Here is a 21,106-nt window from a genome sequence, read left to right on the forward strand (position 1 = left end):
ATAACGCCCTCTGCTGTTGAAATAGTGAAACAGTGTCATTCCTTTATTGTCTAATGTTTCCTCTTGGAGAGGAGTCTTCTGATTGATTCTTGATCTCCACAGGACCCTCATTTTATACTTTTTGCTGTCTCTCTCGAAATCACTAAGTTTCCAAGGGGCAAGTGCCTTTCCTGGGATTCCCTGCTTTTCTGGAGGCTTCTCCTTGTAGAATTCTGTTTCTTAGTAATTCTGAGGGCATGTGTAAACGATTATTCTATTTGTTGATTAGGATGATTTTCTTAAGTGATGAGAAGAGATTTGGATCTAGTTAATCACCATAGTTCTATTGCAACTCAGAGCTTTTATGTTTAATAGTGCTTTATATGTTTGATATGTTTAATATGTTTTTACTGCATTAAAAATACCTGTTTTACCCAAATTTGTTTACTTTTCACAAAACAGGCATTTCTTAGTTCAGTATCTTTAGGAGAACTGGTTCCAGGACCCCTAAGGATACCAAAATCCATGGATGCTCAAATCTCTTACATAAATGACATAGAGTTTGCCTATAATCTATGCACTTCACCCATATATTTGAAGTCATCTCTAGATAACTTACAACACCTAATACAAATATAAATGCTATAAAACAGTTATTAAACCACACTGTTTATGGAATAATGACAAGAAAAAAGTCTGTCCATATTCAGTGCATGGTTAATTATTGAATATTTTCTGATGTTATTTGAATCCTTGGACTTAGAACCCACCAACATGGAGAGTGAATTGAGTGACAGTTAATACATATTAAACAAGGAACTTTTTGTAATAACACATGCATAAACACAATTGTTTACATTCCTTTCTGACAACTAATGCATTCTCAAAGCTACAATTCTTAAGTATCAGCAGCTGTCACCAAAATAGGCAAAATCTTCTGTCCTAACTATGACATCAGAGGGCACAACACCCTTTATGGCAATTTCTGCTCTCAGTGAAATCACAGGTCATAGGAGTTATCAGAAAAGCCAAATCTTATTTGCAAGCTGTCTTAGGATACTGAGAACATCACAGATTTTCATCAGGGTTCTCGGGCATTGTGTACCAGTTCAGATACAGGCTGGCTTCTCGCTGTGCTAACCTGGGCCTCACCACTGGTGTAGCTGTTGCACGTACTGCCGTGTTCCCTCTTTAGTGCCAGTCTCCCTGACTCCACACTGCCAGCATCTGCATCTCTTTGCCTGAGGACTTACTTCTCTGGCCCTCCAGAGAAGTAAGTCCCTGAAGTGCTGGGCATCAGTCTTTCCAGTCCCTCGAATCCCTCAACCTATATCTGAGGGGAGATGTGTATGAATACCTGCCCTGTACTCTTCACCCTTGGGGTTTGCTGGGATCACCCTCCAAATAAACCAATTGCACTCAATCCTTGTTTATGGTCTGCTTCCAGGTGAACACAGACAAAAACAGTTCCCTAGTGCAAGGCCTTACTTCCAGTCTACTAGAGTCATCTGTACTGGTGTCGCCCAGGTCAGAGCCAAGAAGACAACCCCAAACTGGGTCCTCCCATTCAAGCAGGGTGAGAATAAGAGGTAGCCTTGGATGTGATGCCCATGGACCTGAGATCCAGGGAAGTCCCCAAGAAGGTTCTGATGGGAGTGTATGGAGAACCCATGGTATGGCCCTGGCAAATATTAACAGGGACTCTGGTGGGGTGGTCACTCTGACATCCATGGCAAGACTCTATAAGCAGTGACTTCTCTGGAACTGTTCATGGAATGAACTGAATGAGGAATTTAGTTTGAGAAAACTACATCAATGTAAACCTCATTGAACATAGGGTATTTCCAGTTACAATTCTTGCATAATAGAAATATTAGTGGTGTTCTGGTGTGACACAGCAATACCACCAGGAAGGGAGGAGCTGGATTCTGCAGAATTCCTCCCACTGACACCTACAGAATGCTAGAAAACCCACTGCCAATCATGGGATACTGCTGCTCTGAGTTCTTGGGTGAGGTCACTTCCCAAAGCGGCTATTATATGTGGAGAAGTAGAAATGGATTAGGCATATCTTCATCCCTTCACTGTGTCACAAAGTTATCAGGCACACTGGCTCTTCCTGTCACCTGCATGGCTTGACATCTCAGCACCCAGGCAGTCAATCAGTGGATCCTACTGAACACTTGCTGAGCAGCCATGCAATAAATATATCTATGCATCAAGTAGGGAATGCCCAATGTCTAAGTTAAGGGGTAAACCAACTTGGGTCATGTTTTCAAAGAGGCCAATTTGGTACAAAGTTGATGTTTTTGGTTCATTCAAAGAAAGAGAAACGGAGGCACAGGGAACCCAGGAGAAAATATCTATCTTCCACATTAACAATTCATGCTCTGAATTACATTATACTCTGGCCCAATAGTTGAATCAATGAGGCATTGGTGTTTCGTATTTTTCTGAATTGTTCAAATTGTATACAATGAGTGGATATTACCTTTATAATCAGAAATCAAAGCTGTTGTCTATTAATGATATGCAAACAGGGAGGAAAATGTTCAACTATTGCAAAAGTCATAACATTGCCTCTTTAGGGCAAACACTCTAATTTCCAGAAATAGGCTGGTTTGCCATGCTTGGGCAAGCCTAAGATTTGATGTCTTCTTTCCCTAGAGGCACAAAGTATGCTGACACCACTAAAATCCAAGCCAATCACATTAACTCAAGCTCTGTAAGCAATATCTGTGATGCCTTTGAGATCCATGACACTGCTAGATTATTTAACCACCAAAGGTCTTAGCTTAGAAAATTTCAGTGTTCTGGCTATGAAGAATACTTGTATTTCCAATGCTTGGGCCTGGGGATACTTATCTGAGGCTCTCTGCTTGTCTACAATGTAACAAGTATTGCCAGAATGAATCAGTTTTTCATCCCACATGGATCCTAGAATTTGGAATCACATTCCTTCTTGAAATCCTCTGAAGCTTCCACGTTCTCTCATCTTGGGATTCTGAGCAAGTTAGTCACACCCTTGTGAGGTTCAGTTCTACTGACCGATGAACTGTGGGTGATAAGAAATGCCCCACCCTCAGGACTGCTGTAAGAATGACACGGGATGACACCTGTCACATGCCAAGCCCAAGACCTGGCTCAGAAAAGAGCACTTAGCTCAGCACCTGCTGCATGGTGACACAGACTAAACACTAGCTGTTACTATTATAATGAAGATTTTTCTTGTCTTGTCTTTGAATGCCAGGTTTTATTTTGATGCAAGGAAACAGAGCTTGATACATAGAACTTCCAGAAATTCAGCAGTCAGATACTTTCCAATCCCTTCACTGATGCACCCTCTGGGATTGATCCAGACTTGCAATGAATGTTTAGGTTTACCACTAGGTCTCCTTTGTGGTGAACCAAGATAGGTCCTCCTGAATGCTTCCATGAGCACTCTCATTGAATCAGCCCCATAGTCCTCTTTTCTCTTTTAAGTTACTTATACTTATGGATATTATACCTTTTGACTTGGTAGTATTCTCAATCCAAACTCTGTATTGGCTGTGAGAAAAAGTAGAAAGGTGCAAATATTGTGTATACATGTATATAAATGGAGAAAAGAGACATGTTGAAACTATTCCAGGAATGGGGGGAGGGGAGATAAAGGAAAATGATGGAGCAGGTGAATTCAACTATAATATATTGTAAGAACTTTGGGAAATGCCACAATGTACCCCCAGTACAACAACAGTAATAATAATAAAGAAGCACAGCAAAAGAATTTGGATAGTACTGTAATGGGGTAGGATTTAGTAAAGAAGGTAAGAAAGCAGCTACTTTAAATAAATTGGAAAGATGGACTTTAAAAAAAAGTAGAAAGGAAACGCGCAGAGTTGTAGAAAAGTTGAGATGCCTGGAACACAATCCCAACCACCATTCATTATAGCAATGCATGTGGTTCTTCTGAGCCTCAGTTTCTTTGTTGCACTCCAACGAGCTTTCTGAGGTCCCCAGGGATGCCTGAAACCACAGACAGTACCTAATCCTATATAGAAATGTTTTTTCCTGTACATGTGAAAGAGTTAAAAAAAATAGGTCAAATTGGCATATTGATTATTTAAAGCTGAAATCACCTAAGGAACAGGAGAGTGTCCTGTTCAGGCCAAGGCTAGAAAATAGCCTTGATCACTGAAGACCAGCAATTGAGGATGTAATGAACCCAAATAAACAAACTCTGAGCTAACCCTTGTCTTCCATAAGCTTCTAAACACTGCCATGTATCTCTTAATAACATCCCTACAAACTGCTGTCCTAGTCCAGATATCCATTTGTCCTGTCACTCCTTCATAGATTTATTGCTCTTTGTCTAAAACATATAAAAGCATCTTGCTGCCGGGCACCAGTGGCTCACACCTGTAATCCTGGCTGCTCGGGAGGTAGAGATCATGGAGGATCTTGGTTTGAAGCCAGCCCGGGGAAATAGCTCATGAAACCCTATCTCGAAAATACTCAACACAAAAAAGGGCTGTGGAGTGGCTCAAGTGGTAGAGCACCTGCCTTGCAAGCATGAGGCCCCGAGTTCAAACCCCAGTACTGCTCCCCCCCCAAAAAAGTGTCTTGCTTTGGTTATTTCTTTGGACTCCATTCTCCTGTGAAGGTCCCCATGTACATGTACATCTAATAAATTTAGTATGCTTTTCTCTTGTTAATCAGCTCTTGTAGTAATCGGGTTCCTACATCAAAAGAGCCCATGTAAGAACTAAAGGGGAGAAAGAAGGATCTTGCTTTACCCTACACACGATGCCTATAATAAAGTTGAATTTCTACATTAGGCACAGTAAGAGCTTACCATCCATAACTAAGAATAAAACAGAACAATTGTAATAACATATGAAGAAGGCTATAGTTGACCTAATCAAGAAGACTGGTGATTACTCAGTGAATAGTGAATGCCACATGAATACGCTGGACAAAGGGATGATTCACATCCTGAGCAGGATGCAGCAGAAGAGTGTGACATTTCATCATGCCACTAAGAATGGTGTGCAATTTAAAACTTATAAATCATTTATTTCTGGAACTTTCCACTTCAGACTACAGGTAACTAAAACTATGGAGAGTAGAAACGTGTGTAAGGGGAGAGTCCAGAACTTAAAAGTGAAATAGTACACTTTAGGGCACACAAAGGATTGAGGCCAGAGAATGCCTGGGAAAGTCATTAATAAATATAAATAAATATCACAAAAAATATTTGTTAGTATTGGTATTTCTGTTTGAGGGAAACTGTAAAACTAAATTTCCAGGGCACTTCTTTACAGCTACACCTGGAGTAGAGGTAGAGGCTGGGTCAGCCCTCAGAGGATGACACAAGGCTCCTGAATTCAGAGTCCCACACTCAGCTGAACAATGGAGGGCCATGGAATGGAAATGTTCCTTAAACTCCAACTTCTAGAAAATGGTTAGGCTTGTCACTTATGTTTTTGGGCTCTGCCAATGGGTACCGTGGATTAACATGACCTGGTGCAAGTTATCTATATTCTCCAAGCCTCTGTTTTCCTACTGTAGAATGGTTATAAGAGTCGCCATCTTAAAGATGGAAATGAGTATTTAATAAGGTAGCATGTGGAACTCTGTCCAGTCCAAGAGTGACACACACACCTGTGCACTCAATAAACAACGGTTCTCATGGTGATCATCTGTGCTCCCACCTCTGAGAACTCTATCAACAATGTTTTGACAAAATGAAGTGGTATCCTCAGTCCCAAAGTACAAGGCAGGCATAGCTATGCCACACTCAGAAACCCTCTGCGTTAGAAGAAACCAGATGCTAATGTCCTGGTAATACCAAAGTGGGCTTATTGCATGGGTCTCATATCTTTATGCAGCTGAGGGAAATAAGCCAACAGTCAATCCTTGAATCCTTTTTAAGGACTTTGGACACCATATTTAGAAATATAAAATTCTGCATTTGTTACCATCTTGCTGATCCTAGGACAGCATCCCCATACCCTTTCCTAATGCAGTATCATCCTTGCCTGGCTTTATCTAAGCTGGAGACTGCTAACCATATCTTGCTCCACTGAAACCCTTTCTATAATCAGAAGGGAGGGTGATCTTTCAAACACAAGATCCTATTATATCATCATCTCCATAAGACAGGACAATGGCATGGAGATTAGGAAGTACCTCACCACTCAACATAGTTGAACTAACAACATAGTACTCAACAGTGATTTGATGTTGAATGCATGGGTCTCACTCCCTTCTGTCCTTTTCCTAGATTATGAAATGCTTTTATAGGCATTTTTAATTCCTTCACATGCCACAGTGGCTGAAGGCAAGAGGGGAATCATGCCTTTTCCTCATGGTAAATATTCTTCTGACTTTTTCTGCAATTTTTGACTCTTAATCTTTTCCCCACTTTTCTAGTTGCAAAACTATCACCTTTATCAGCTGCTGCTCTAAGAAAAATACAATGTGCCCAGTCCACATGCTTATCTAACTTTACTTGGAAATTGAAATCAAGGCTGTGCTGTATTGAGCTCTAAATGCGACTCCATCACCCTGTCCTCTCAAGAAATTCCAAGACACTCTCTACTGCTTCCAGTAAACTGGGGCTTGGCCACTGGGGGTAGTAAAGGAGACAAACTGATATTCAAATCATTTTCTATGCATGATGCAAGCAGAGTTTAGATATCTGAGCACTTTATTTACCAATTTTATGTAGCCAAAGGCCTCCAAACTCTGCCTGTGGTAGCTGTTTGGCAGCCCCCTAGAACAGCTGCTCTATAGGACAGGACCTCAGGGTCAGAATGAGCATCCTCCAAGGTGAAGGGAACTGCGAATTGGTCAAGGTGCAAATCAAAGGCACAATGGTAAGTTTTATACAAGCTAAAATTATTTCTTTTATTTCAATAATTTTATATTACTTTTATGTTATCAGTGAATTATTTGTATTTATTTTATTATACAATCCATGATGTTTTATAGTGACTGCAATCAGGAATTTTGAAATTCTATTGTTTAATCTCCCAAATAAAGTCATTTGGTCTCTAGCATGCCTGAAGCCAGCTGAAAGATGTTACAGTTATTAAGTGGCAACACCTCAGAGACACGTGCCTGGCACCTAACAGTGCCAGTAGGATTCTGGAAACCAGCCACGCTAGCTTAATGGGCAGCATGTCATCAAATCAATGGTCACTTTGCTTGTCCATTTCTTTAAGCCTTCAGCTCCCATCCTCTGCTTATACGCATGCCTGAGAAGGTACCAAAGCTGCTGCACGCAGCAGCTGAAGGCAGGATAGAGGCTACTCAAATGAGGCACCTTAACCATGGAATAACTACTTACCATTGAGGATGCCTGACGGTTTTCTGATTGTGTGCAAGGTCACACTTCCTGGATATTTGATCTCTCATTTTACACCTGGTTGTGAGGTGAATTATGCCCACCCAGGAAATATCTGTTAAAGTTCTAACTTTCAATACCACTGAATGTGACTTTATTTGGAAACAGGGTAAGGGCAGATTTAGACAAGTAAAGATGAAATTATTATGTGGGCCCTAATCCAGTATGAAGAGGGAAATCCAGACACAGACCTGCACGCAGGGAAGATGATATGAAGACACACAGGGAGAACATCATGTGGATATGGAGGACTACACAGAATCATTTGCAAGTCAAAGAATACTTGACGATGCCAGAAGCTGGGCAAGAAGTGAGGCCTGGAATGGATTCTTCCCTAGCACTTTTAGGGAAGCATAGCCCTAGAGACTTCTATCTCCAGAACAGTTTATCTGTTTGAAGTCACTTGTTTGAAGTCTTTTGTTATGCAGACCTGGAAAATGAATGCAGACCACATTTCCATACACAGCTATTCTGGAGCCATTATAGAGTAGTTAAGAGCATAGGTACCAGTTTGACAGACCTGGCTTTAATTATGGCTCCTCCACTTTCTTAAGTTTTGAAACCACAGATAAATTACTTCAGCTCCCTGGTCCTCAGTTTCTACCATCTGAGAAAAAATGGGGGAAATACAACTATGTCATGCATATCAGGGGAATGATATACGAGGTAACTACCTCCCAAGCTAGTCAGGTAATCTGAACTGAGGCGGGCACATGTGAAGCCCTGAGCAGAGTCTGGCACACTGAGGACACTCAGTACCCTTAGTTGCTATAATTCTACTTGGGATTTAAAGTGCTTTTCAGTGGAGCTATGTCTCCTATGACTTGAAAATGAGACCTGCACGCTCCCGGGCCAGCTTCATCATATGTGTTGCATGCAGTCACACAGGGCTTCTCCCTTGGTTCAATGTCACATGCTGCTAGAAAAATCAAATGAGATGGAGTCAAAAACTGGCAACTGAGTTGGTAGCACAGAGGCCATTAGTGACTTTGACAAATCAGTTTGGGTGCAGCATGCTGACTGAAATGGAGCTCAGAGAGAATGGGAAAAAGGGACTTGGAGACAGTGAACACAGACTGTCCTATGAAGAGTTCTGTTGGAAAATGAAGCTGAGAAATGGCCAGAGGTGGAGGTGGATATGGGGTCAAAAGAAGTGTCTTAAAGATGGGTGAAGTTACAGTGTGATTATTCCTGAATGGAGAGAGAAAAAGAAAAGAGAATGACAATTGCTGCAGTGATGTCCTTGAGGATGTGAGAGAAGCTGGGAGCTACTGCACAAAGCAGAGGGGTTGACCCTGGAGAGGAGCACAGACATCCCATCCACTGAGGCAGAACATCCAGTATAGATTTGGGTGGGAGTGTCATGTGGTGGTGGGAATATTTCTTCCTGAAATAAGAATTAGGATGGCGGGCCGGGGAGGACTGTATAGAGAAGAATCAGATGAAATAATGAGAAACCATTAATGAGTTGTGAAATCCATTTAGAAGGTTGCCACCAGAATATTTTTAATTAAGTGAAATAGGATATGATCAGAGAGAAGAAAAATATCAGAGTAGCAAGTACTGTCATGTGTTAATGATAAACTGTAGGTGCTTTTATTCTTATGTAAACATCATAGGGTATACTTAGACAAACTAAGACAGATACAAGGTCACTAGGAGATTAATCTTATGGGCGACTACCTATATTGTTGATCAAGAATATCCTTACACAGTACATGTCTGTATTAGTTCCTAAAACTTTATTTCTTCCCATATATGTAAGTGTAATTATAAGACAAGTTTTTCAAAGACTGATCAGAAGAGGAGAGTGGATGGATCAGGAATGTGGATAGAAGCCCATGAGACCAACAGCAGCTATGATTTTTCTGGTTATGTCTACCTGGCTATGGCGGCACAGCCTGTGGGAAGTGTGCTTCAGCCAGGGTTGGGATACAGTGAAGAGCATACTCTGAGAGAGACCAGGCAAGAGGATTGAGGTCTCTGCAAAGGAGGGGTTATAATTACAGAACATGGAATGACACCTGGAGAAGAAGGTAGCTCATGAGGCAGAGTGCAAAGGGACAGCTAAGCCAAAGGAACTGTATAAGAAAAATGCTATTCCATGGACTGAAACCTCTGAAACTGAGCCAAAAGAAATCTTTCCTTCTTAAAAGTTGTTCATCTCAGGCTGGCAGAGTGGCTCAAATGGTAGAGCACCTGCCTAGCAAGCATGAGGCCTAGTTCAAATCCCAGTACCACAAAAAAAAAAAAAAAAGGAATACTATGAGCAACTCTGTGCTCATAAATTTGACAGTTTAAACCGTGCACTGGTGGCCATACCTATAATCCTAGCTGTGTGGAGGCAGAGATCAAGAAGACTGCAGTTTGAAGCCAGCCAGGCAAACAGTTGAGATCCTATCTAAAAAATACCCAATACAAAAAAGGGGTGTTGGAGTGGCTCAAGTGGTAGACTGCCTGCCTTGCAAGTTTAAGGCCCTGAGTTTAAACCCTAGTACTGCCAAAAAAAAAAAAATTGCTCATCTCAGGCATTTTGTTACAGTGATGGAAAGCTGATTAATATACTCTACAAGATTGAGAGCAAGGGGAATTTTTTCCCCATACAAACAGTCATTCACAGAGAATAAATGGAAATACTTTATCAATCAGAGGACTTCCTTCTTGACACTGTGCCAGGCTTTTTGTATGGTATGTAAAAACTTTTGAAGTCAAATAGCATAGCTTGGTCAAGATTCTCAGCAACCACAAAAAAAGTTTCCTCAAAGGCAATCCTGTTAAATTAAATAATAGTAATCATATAATTGATCATATAGTCATGTTACCTTCAAATGTTGTTTTTCTGCATTTAGCAAACACAGCTGAAAGCTAGGGACATGGCTCAGTGGATATGCTTAGCATGTGTGAGGTCCTGGGTTCTATTCCTAGCACTACAAAAAAAAAAGGTAGTTGGGTATGGTGTTGCATACCTGTAATCCAAGCATTCAGGAACCTGAGGCAGGTGGATTATGAGTTCAAGGCTAGCCTAGGCTATGTAGTGAGATCCTATCTCAAACAAACAACAAAAAAATAAACCCCACAAAAATCATAATCCCAAGGCTGGGAGTGTAGCTTGGTAGTAGTATGCACAAAATCCTGCGTTCAATCCCCAGCACCCTACCCTATAAGGCATAATCTCTGAAAAATAGGAAGTCTTGGTTGCTATGCCAGACTCCCCTTTTCTCTTTCTCTGGGATCTGAGTATAGTTTTCCCAGAAGCATTTCATATTTTCATGAGAAATATAAATAATCCCCCACACTATAAAAGACCAGCTATGACTCAGAAGTTTAAATGGGGTACAGAAAAATAATAGCTAAAATGTAACCCTTTCCTTTTATGCTGACCACTCTTTTTCCTTGTTACAGTTGATCATTTTTCTCTGGAAATTAATATTCTTATGATTTCTTAATCCTTAAACTAAGCAAAAAGTACCATAGGAAAAACTTTAAAAAGAGATGAATTCCCACCTTATATCAATAGTTCAAATTAGACCTTATAATGATATCTCTTGAGATACTGAACCAGGGGGTCCTGCCATGTCATTCCAGCTTCTGTCTCACCATTGTTCCAGCTGCGGCAGACTTAGAATAAAAGATGCATGGAATTTCTACTGGTGATTTATCACTGGTAGGATTTTCAAGTTAATAGAACTCTTTCAGTAACAACATGCTTTGTCTCTGAGACCTGCTGTAATTGGTTAGTTTGAAGCAATTTTGCATATCTGGCCCTTTTATGATCCCATTGGTGGCGCCTAAGCAACTTACTAGCAAAGATGAGGGGAGGACGTAGGTGACCATGGCACAGAGCGGCAGCATGGTAGCATATGGACTCAGATGCTTCCATGCATGTATGGAGTAAGGATTTCACAAATAATGGCCTGGATAGTGAGGGTGCATGTTGCCATAGCCTGACATGGTCAGCAAATTCTTTGGACCCTCATATTTTCTGGTTTCCTAAACCCAAGGTGCTCAAAATCCCCTATCCTACACATCAAAAGCTACCCTTTAGAAAACCTGGAACCAATAATACTAGAAACAGAAAGCTAAGTATTTCCAAGAAGGATATTTACCTATCTATAGGCATCCCATAATTTACAGACTATTTCTAATAAATTCTAAAAGCATAAAAATCTGCAGCATAAGAGTGAGAAACAAACATAGCTGAGAAAGATGGTTTCTGGCAGGCTAATGTAACCATCCAGGAAGCCATGCAGGTTATCGTGTCTGGCAAATGGTTACTAAGAAACTCCTGCTCCTCATATTATTAGGAGATCACAAGAAATGAAGACGGGTAAATTCTTCATAACGGCTACCCTGCCTGCTTGAGCAAAGCTGAGAACAGACATCCCAGGCCCTGGCAGGTGCTGCCAGTGGTCTGCCCGCACACCCTCAGGTTTCTCACCATGTCTCTGCACATTTCACTGGATAGCCAATACCGGTCTCTGTCAGAGAATGGGCCTGCTTTGCCTGCATGCACAGTGAGCTACAAGTGCCTGGGGGCAGCTGTGAGCCAATGTCTGACTGATGCAGGGGTCTGAGAAGTCCAGTAAACTGGTCTCTGATCTGACCACCCTCGTGGGGCCTACGGTATCCAGAACTTTCATGTGAGATAGAGTTCAATTCCCTCAGTGGGAATTCCTCCATGCACTCTTGCTTGGCTTACTTCCCTGCCAGCTCCTTTTCCCTCTCCTCTATTTTCCTGTCCAGTAGGAACATTTCCCATTCCATTTTCAGATGAATCTTCATCTCAGCGTCTGCTTTTAGGGCACTTGATCTAAGACAGAGGCAGGTGGATGGCAAGTTTGAGGCCAGCCTGGGCTACATAGTGAGACCCTGTCTAAAACAACAAAAACAGATTGGGCACAAGTTCACAAAGGACCTGAGCATTTGTTTGTGGAACAGACTGCTCCTTTGTAGACTATCACCTTCTCCTCATACTGATTCTTTAGGATTGATGCTGCCCCAAACTGTCCTCTTGTATAGTTCTTTCCCCTCTTCCTGCACTGACAGCCATCACAGGGTCTGGACCATGTCCTCTGTCTCTCTCTTCATGCTATCCAGTTGAGAGCCTTGCATTCTAAGTGGAGTGCAGATGAATGGCATGTTCTTTCCCCCAGTCCGCCACACTCCTCTTAGTTCTCATTCCTTGTGCTTATCATTCCTGCTGGGAAGTCACTTTTCACTAACTAACACCAATGAATCCAACCATTGTAGCTTAAACACCCCTTCCACTGCAGATCCTTTGTAGATGTGCAGGAAAGGATTAAATTCCCCTTCCTTCTGTATGCAGAAACCCACTCCACATCTGCTCTTTCCTAGCTCTGCTCTTAGAAATGACTCCACCTCCAATCACAGAGTCCTATGAAAATAGAATTTAATAGAAGGACGATAACTGAGCTAACATTAAACTGCAGGAGGTTATCTGTATTATTTATATTATATATATAGCCTAAGGTCATCCTGTCAACTATTTAGAAAAGACAATGGCTAAAATTATTTGTTGGAGTATGACATGTATTCCAGGGAAAAATTATAATTCTCAGTACATACCATCTGTTAAGGCAAGAATTCCAGAATACAGGAAGAATGGTGGGGCACCCCATGAACATGGTGGAGGGGTGGGACAGGATGCTGCCTGACTGCCATGTCACACACCACACGTCACTCAACCCCAACAGGGATACCAAGAAGCTGTGAGGAAGCCAGTTAAAGTAAGTACCATCCTCACCCTGGGAGAGCACACTCTTTATCTGTCATTTCATTTTCTTCCCCCTCCTCCCTCTCTTCCTCCACCTGTCTTTCCTTCCTTCCCTTCCCTCTTCTCTCCCACCACAGATTCCATTGTTCATGAGCCATGAAACCTGTAGATAGGTCTTAATGTCCACAGGGTTGGAGTCTCCTGTCTGTAGCAACACTAGTCCATTTAAGACCCAGAGGAGATTCTTAATGTTGCCATGCTCGCTTTAATAAAGGAAAGAGGAAAAAATTCCTTTTCTAAAAAGACAGGAACCTCTACCTTTGTCCTCATTCAGACCTCTAAACTGCCAAGTAGAAAAACCACTGGAAAGGAACATAACAAAGAACTTGAATGAGAGGTTTTCAATTTCAAACTCCATGCAGATGTGTCTGTCTCGCAAGTCAAGCACTGACTACACACTCCTGACCTTGATATATTTCATCAGTATTCCCTGCCAGGCTACCAGGAAGATGAGGCAGAATCATGAAAGGGTCCTTGCAAGGGTCAGAGTACAAATGAACCTTGGAGTCAGCCAAGACCTCACACTTGCCAGCAGTGCTGAAACCAGAAACCCATGTCCCCATGGGACCAGTGTGTCATCAGGCAGCCCAGGGACCCATATGAGTATGTGGTCTGAATATACACAGCACCTTCGGGTTTTAATTCAATCAAAGATTTATCAGATGAAGAGGATCCAAAACTATCAGCTCTTTCCAAATTAATATCTAGGCTTAATATAATTCCAAACAAATTCTGTAGAATAAACCTGACTGAAAGGACTAATGGGTGAATTAGTCAAGAAAATTTCAGGGGAGGGGGAGATAAAGGGACATAAAGAGCAGTGGGACTTACCTTTCCAAATGGTAGCATGTATGTGGTACAGAGCTGGAGAGAGGCAGTTCATGCTCCAAATGATGCTGGGCCTAGGGACCAAGTATTGGGGAAGAAAGAATTCAGTTTCCATCTTCCTTTACAAACCACCTGCTGAATTATTGCAAATGAATTTAAACAATGATCTATACAATTGACACCACAAACATTAGAAGAAAGTATAAAGGGCTCTATCTGGGGACATGGAAAGGCTTCCTACGCATAGGAATCAGTAAAGAAGTCCAAAGGAAATATATAAAACATTAGACTATGCAAAAAAGTAAAGATTTTTGAATGACAAAAAGTTACAGATACTCAGCACTTTCAAGAAAAGCTGACCGAAGGGTGTGGAGGTGCAACCTTATGTATCCTGCACCTGTGTGCTGAGATCAGCCAGTCCTGGAACTGATCTTGCACAGGTGTGAATGCTGCTTGCAGGACTGCTGCCAGGTGTGTGCTCTTGGCTGACTTCCACTCAAAGTTCAAGTGCAATCCTACCCATGCAGCTGCCCTCAGTTAATGGACAGGAGAGACATCTACCTCCATTCTCTTTTAAAAAGTATTTTTGTAATGGAGCCAGTTTAAATACAATGGGGAGTTATAGCTACAGGTGTGTGTGTATGTGTGTAATGTTTTCTTTAATAAAGAAAAATGCTTTATAAAGCAACTAGAGTTCAGCTGGCTATTTAAACTAGAAAAATGTTTGGGTTTTTGAGTTTTGAATTCCTGATGATAAGCAAAATATTTCTTTCTCCCACTTACTGGGTTAACCTAGTCAATAAAATTAAACACTTCACTCATTAAAAAGGAAAAAAAAAATGCTTCCAAGTCTGATTTTTAAAATAACTCAAATTCTGAGAATTTCAGGCAAGTGGAAGATTATTTATGTACTGATAACTCCCTCTATGTACTGCCACACATCACTGAACAAAAATAACAAGCTCACAGCAGTAATTTTTAGAACACCTCTTGAGTTTATTTCCCATATGGATACTATGAAGCTCAGCAATATCATTTATTCCATTAATGATTATTAATTTATAATTAGCATAAATAGTACAGGGGAATACATTGTATTTACACGTAGGCTTACGATATATCTTGATTAGATTTCCCCCCTCCATTAGTCTACCTCTTCCCTCCTTCTTAGAACAATTTCAACAGGTTTCATTTTTCTATTTTCATATATGAATACAAAATACACCCACCATATTCATCCTCAGTCACCCTTTCCTTATGCCCACGCCTCCCCCGACTCATTTCAGAAAAACACTTGTTTTACCCTCCTGTCCACTCTTAGAGATGGTTTAAAAATAAACCAACACACCTTTATAACCTAGCCTACATAAAATTGAATCAGGAGTTTTCAATCAGGGTCAATCAGCTTAGGCAGGTGTTCAAAGCCAGCAATGAAGGGCCTTGCAGCCAAAGATTCTTGACCAGAAATAAGATCTCTCACACAGGCTGGAAAGTCCATAGCCTCATTTTTTAAAAATCCAACTTTGGGCTGGTGGAATGGCTCATGTGGCAGAGCACCTGCCTAGCAAGCCTGAGGCCCTGAGTTCAAGCCCCAGAACCACCAAAATAATAATAATAATAATAATCCAACATTGTTTCTTAGTCTCTTCCACAAAATTGGCTGTTTAAACTTTGCCAAACTGTTAGTGAGTTTAAAAAGGTTCTGTTACTAAAAATACTGTTCTTTAATCATTCATTGACAATGTGATAATGCCCTTGAGTCTTTTTGCTAGTGACTACTAACGTGTGATTCTGTCCACACTCTCAGCAGACTTCTGGGAGAGCCTGGGTTCTACCCAGTCACAACAGATGCTGGTCCTGAACTAGCAGGCGGAAAGTTCTGGATTGTCTGGCTTCTATCAGCACAGAATCTTCGTCCCCCTCCCTGGCTTAACAGTCCCTTCTCTATACCCTCTAGATAAGTGCTTCCGGGATTCCACCTTGACCCTCTTTCTTCTTGACCTGGGGCTTCTCCCTGGGTTAGTTCATCAACTACCGTTTCTGTCACTGTTGTGCCCCACTGTTTCCTGCTCCTTACTACACATTTCTAGGGAGGTGACATACAGAACTCTTGAATTCAAAAGGTGAAAAACCACTCTCAGTATTTCCTTCTTACCCTCTCCTTGGTCATGCACCCAGGAGCATACAAGTGCACACACTGATTCCTGACCTCTCCAGGGCTTGGTTAATGATTCATTATCCTTCCAGTCATCTTCCTCACCAACCCTTGATACTCCCACCCCACCCCACCTCATAGGCCCATTTTTCTCTTTTTTTTTTTTTTTCATTTTTCTTTTATTATTCATATGTGCGTACAAGGCTTGGTTTATTTCTCCCCCCTGCCCCCACCCCCTCCCTTACCACCCACTCCACCCCCTCCCGCTCCCCCCCTCAATACCCAGCAGAAACTATTTTGCCCTTATCTCTAATTTTGTTGTAGAGAGAGTATAAGCAGTAATAGGAAGGAACAAGGTTTTCTCAAAACACTCCATCCCTTGACTTTGCTGATGCTACTGTTCAAAAGGTAGCTCTGAATGGGACTTGACTTTGCACATTTTGGAAAAAAATATATATATGAAAGAAATCTTGAGATAAGTTTGCTCAGTGTAGGAGACTTAGGAACCTCCCATTGAATACTAGATCCATGTAGGTGTGCCTTTCTGATCACTGTATCACCTTTTCCAGGGCTCCTCCATTAGCCCACAATTCTCCTTTGAGTGCCTGCAACTGCCTGCCCTCTTCAGTTCCTCCTTAACTGCAATTGAGCCTGAATAACTGGGATTACTGGCCCGTGAAGAGTGCCCAACAGCACATGCAAGCTGACTCTGATTACACACACCTGATTTCAAACAATGGGTGCATATGAACTGGGGGCTGCACCTTCTGGGGTGAGGGATACCTGTTTGTCCTGGCTTGAGCCCTCCAGAGAGTGCCTATTGCTACCTTTTCATAACTAAATGCAGACACTGACACCCTAGAGAATCCATGTGGCCAGGGAGTGAGAAGTGAGAGAATGGGCACATTCCCACTCAAGGATGTGATAAGCCAAGATAAAATAGTGCTTTCGGCCTAGCGGGTAGCTCAGTGGTAGATAGAGTACTTGCTAGCATGTGCAAGGTACTGGGTTCTATTTCCAGCACTGCAAAAAACAAAAACAACCAACCAAACAAAAACCTTTAAAAACAGAATAGTGCTCTCAGTATAAGAACCTCTGGGGTTTCCACCCATATGCATAGCTGCATTGGGGACACTTGGGTTGGAAAGACTGGTTGAGATCAGAGACATTCTGGGCAGCAGGAAGGCAGCTACCGAGCTTCAGATCTGATCAAACCCTGGGAAGCTGACAATCAGATGCACAAAGCTGGCAAACCAACAAGTTAAATTTAGTAGGGTGGGTTGCTACACCTTCCTAATGTCCAGAATATGAATGTTTACCACCCTAAACATCACATAGTGACTTAGCTGGCAGAAGGTTTTGGATGTAATACCTCCCCAAGTGGACTCCTTGGAACACCGTTTCTAGAAGATGCTTCATGAGAAAGAGTACTCTGTGGCCAAATAAAGTTGGCAAACATGCCACACTGCAGTGTCATCCTAGAGCCCCAGATCATGTTCTAATAATAAAAGCTCTGAAAAATCCTGCTGTAAAAACTCAGCTTACCATTAGCATATTTACCTAACATACTCTGCCACTGTAAACCCTAGCATATCCTCAGTAAAATCACATGTTCTGGCAACTGCTGCTCTAGACCACATTTCCTGGAGTCTGCCTCTAGATAGGGCCACTTTTAGCCAAGTATGCTAGGGTGTAGCAGAATGACTGCTGGACCTGGAGCCCTGGCTCCTGGTGCTTTCACCCCTCTCAGCCTCCATCTCCTTGCCTACAAAATGCAATTAAGATTCTTGTGAGAAACAACTGAGTTACTACCTGTAAAAGCATCTTATAAAGGGCTATAAAAAATACTATCTGCTTTCTTTGGAGGCATTATTGTCCTAAGGATGTACTTCTTGCTGTGCAGTTCCTCAAAATGCTTTAGCAAAGGGATACTTTGTTCATTCAATCATTCATTCATACAGTTGTTTAACACACACTCCTTTAGCTGCAGGTCCTAAGGGCTATGATCTGGCTTTGGACCCTGGGAAGCAAGTGGCAAGTGGAGCAAGTGGCATGTTGCTTGGAATTGATACACACATGGAATTCTGGTGGTGCTGAGAAGCACCTTACCAGGGAAAGTAGGAGGAAACTTTCCTTGCTGAAATCATTAGGACTCTTGAAGTTGGGCACTACATCAAAATAAAATATAGCGAGTATGCCCAATTAATTGTGGACTCTCCAGTGTAACACACTCTTGACAGAGGAGAAATGATTCTCTGTCTCCTCCAAGCATAGGAAGAGGATTTAACTAAGTAAGGAGGTTGTTTCTAGAGACTGGAACTTCTCTTTGGAGGAGGCAGTGGTCCTTGACTTTGGAGAAGGCATGGAGGAGGGGGCAAGAGTGGGGGGATAGGAGAGCATGCTGCTGGGCTGTTACCTCTCAACAAGCACACGGGTAACCCAGAGGAAGTCGAGTCCCCTTCACTGTGCTAATCTGTCTGGAGGGGGAATGTCTCCAGATAATGGAGGTCCTGGTATCAGGTGCTCTTGCCCCATGTCCCTACTTCCAAAAACTAAGAGCAAGCCCCCAAGCCCCAAGCTCTGGTTAAGGGTCTTCTTCCCAAGTCCCAAATGTAATAGCCCCTTCACTGTCCCAGATCCTTCCCAATCCATGACCTGTGACATCCTCTAAGGAGATGAAAGCACTGAGAACAGACATACAGAGACACACAGAGCCTGAGGCAAAGAGGAAAATAAGCACCTGTATATGCATTTATCAGAACATCCTGCCCTGTTTGAACTAGGAGAAAAGCACATAAAAGCTCTACAGTCAATAAACATGACTATGTTCAAAGCCTCAGTTGCCCAATCTGTCATGTACCTCATAAACCACAAAGCAGGGGACCAGACTAATTGAGGTGGGGGTTGGGAACAACTGTCCCTTTTACACAATGACGCAGGGACATAACAACCTATCTTTATTTTACATTTTGATATTTTGTTTTATTATGGATTTTTTAGGTTCAGTTTCCTTTACATACGATTGCGTTAAACTGAGTGCTGCCAAGGCTTTATTTTTGTTTCAATATTTACAAAGTCCTGTTGGTGGACAAAGAATGCTCTAAAGTTTCCTTATTGATTCCAGCATGTTCCTAAGAAACCATAACGTGTCGTGTCCAAATCCTGCAACAAAGTGCAGCTATACTGTGCGGTCCCTTCTGCTGAACTCGGAAAGGATTTGAGAGCTCTGAGGAGAGGCGCCTCTCAGGACCCAGGGGGCCGACCTTGCCCTGTATTTCTTGGCAACATAACACAGGCTTTAAAGCCTAACGTCTGCAAACCCTGCTGTCCCCCTAGCCGTCCAGGGGCGCGCCACCGCGGGTGGGTGGAAGCCGTGCTGTGGGAGCCGAGGCCAAGGGTGGACTCCAAGCCCAGAAGGGGGCGGGGAGGCCTCAAAGCAGGCAAGTGGCCCTGTCCCTTCGCGGTTGGAACCCAGGACTCCTCCTCCGCCCGCTGTGCTCCCATCAATCATACGCAGCCCAAACACTCCTGCCCGGACTTCTTCACAAGCATGGGGAAGGAAGTCTCCTGTTGGAGCCTGTGCCCTGCACCCGGACAGGCTCCAGATTGCTCCATGGTTCGGATCGCTCGCAAGCACAGGCGCGGGGCGCACTTGACACACCGCAGGCGGCCCCACAGGTCAAGAAAGGTTTCTACCTCCCCACTCCGGCGCATTAGCTCACACACCTGCACCTCGAGCCATCGCCCCTGCACCCTGCGGTTACCCTTACCTCACCTCTGCGGGGGTCAGCCGAGGACACTCGGTGACCCTTCCTAGACCCGAGGCCTCTTAGCGCAGCGGGACATCACCCTACCCCCAGTCCTGGCGTTCCGACTCCCTGGTGCTCTCTTCCCCATCGGTACCCCCACGACCCCGGAGACACTGGCTAGCTCTTCCCCCCCCACACACCCAAATCTCCTCCGGACAGGAGGAGAATGGGGAGCAGCACTTCGCTCCTGGATCCCCAAACGCCCCCAACAGCTTCCGGAGCTTCCCCTGGCGGGCAGTGGGTGAGGGCATAGGGGGTGGGGTCTCCGCTGCCGCCGCCCCTTACCTCGCGCGGGCCCTCCCCGCAGGTCCCAAAGGCGGGGGCGACCGGTGGCCCTGCGGACAAGCGCGGGGCTGGGTTTCCCCGCCCAGGAGGAGCAGAAGGAGGAGGAAGAGGAGGAAAAGACTGAGGGGGGGAGGGGATTGGGGAGGAGAGGGGGTGGAGAAGACAGAGAGGAGGAGGGAAGGGCTTTGTGTCTGCCTCTGGCCCTCCCCCTGTTGCAGCGCTAGCCATCCCCCTCCTCCCCCAGCCACCCTCCGGAGCTCGCGGGGGCTGGGGGGGGCAGGGGCGATCGGGTCGGAGGTGGAGAGCAAGGCGCCTGCGCGACCCCAGGTCCGACCACCCCCCCCCCACTCCCTAGTACCGCCCACCCTCCGCAGATCCAGACCTCCACCCTCTTGCTTACCGGGTTACAGAGAACCCAGGCTACCACCAGGAAAAGCTAGGATCACAAAGTTTATCTAACCCAGAGCAAACTTGGCTGGGCCGGCCCTGACCCGCCTTCTTTCTGGCCTCCCTGCGGAAGACCAGAGTTTGTTCTTGGAGATTTTCCCCTTTAGCACCCACTCCCAGCGCCTGCCTTCAGCTCCCGGGATCCGCGGCGCGAGCTGGGGAAGCTCCACTGGGAGGCCAGTGGCGGCCGCGGCCCTTTGTCCTGGGCCACGATCTCCAGCGCAGGACCCACTGTAGGAGCCCAACAGCTGCAGTGGCCCTGGCTGGGCCGGGGCAGCCTGGGTTTGTGTGTGTGCTGGGCCGCCCCACCCCGCCCGGCCCGACCGAGCGGGAGCCGCAGGGAGGCTGAACGTGGTTTGGCCCGGAGCTCGAAGCCTTTTGTAACCCCGCTGGAGGCCACGCAGAAAAGCAGGGAG

The 21,106-nt window shown here is 43.9% G+C and overlaps 1 protein-coding gene across 2 annotated transcripts in view; it reads right to left on the reverse strand.

The window, feature by feature from the left end:
• Positions 1–20,392, reverse strand: part of Rin2 (Ras and Rab interactor 2) — a 210,304-nt gene extending 189,912 nt beyond the window's left edge. For both annotated transcript variants that reach the window (XM_020170611.2, XM_074074247.1), the window contains exons 1-2: positions 20,244–20,392; positions 13,998–14,068 (exon numbers count right to left, since the gene is read on the reverse strand). The gene's annotated coding sequence lies outside the window, so the exon portion shown is untranslated. The remainder of the gene's footprint in view (positions 1–13,997; positions 14,069–20,243) is intronic.
• Between the last annotated feature and the right edge of the window lie 714 nt (positions 20,393–21,106).

Source organism: Castor canadensis, chromosome 5 (assembly GCF_047511655.1).
Source record: "Castor canadensis chromosome 5, mCasCan1.hap1v2, whole genome shotgun sequence".
Taxonomy (NCBI): domain Eukaryota; kingdom Metazoa; phylum Chordata; class Mammalia; order Rodentia; family Castoridae; genus Castor; species Castor canadensis.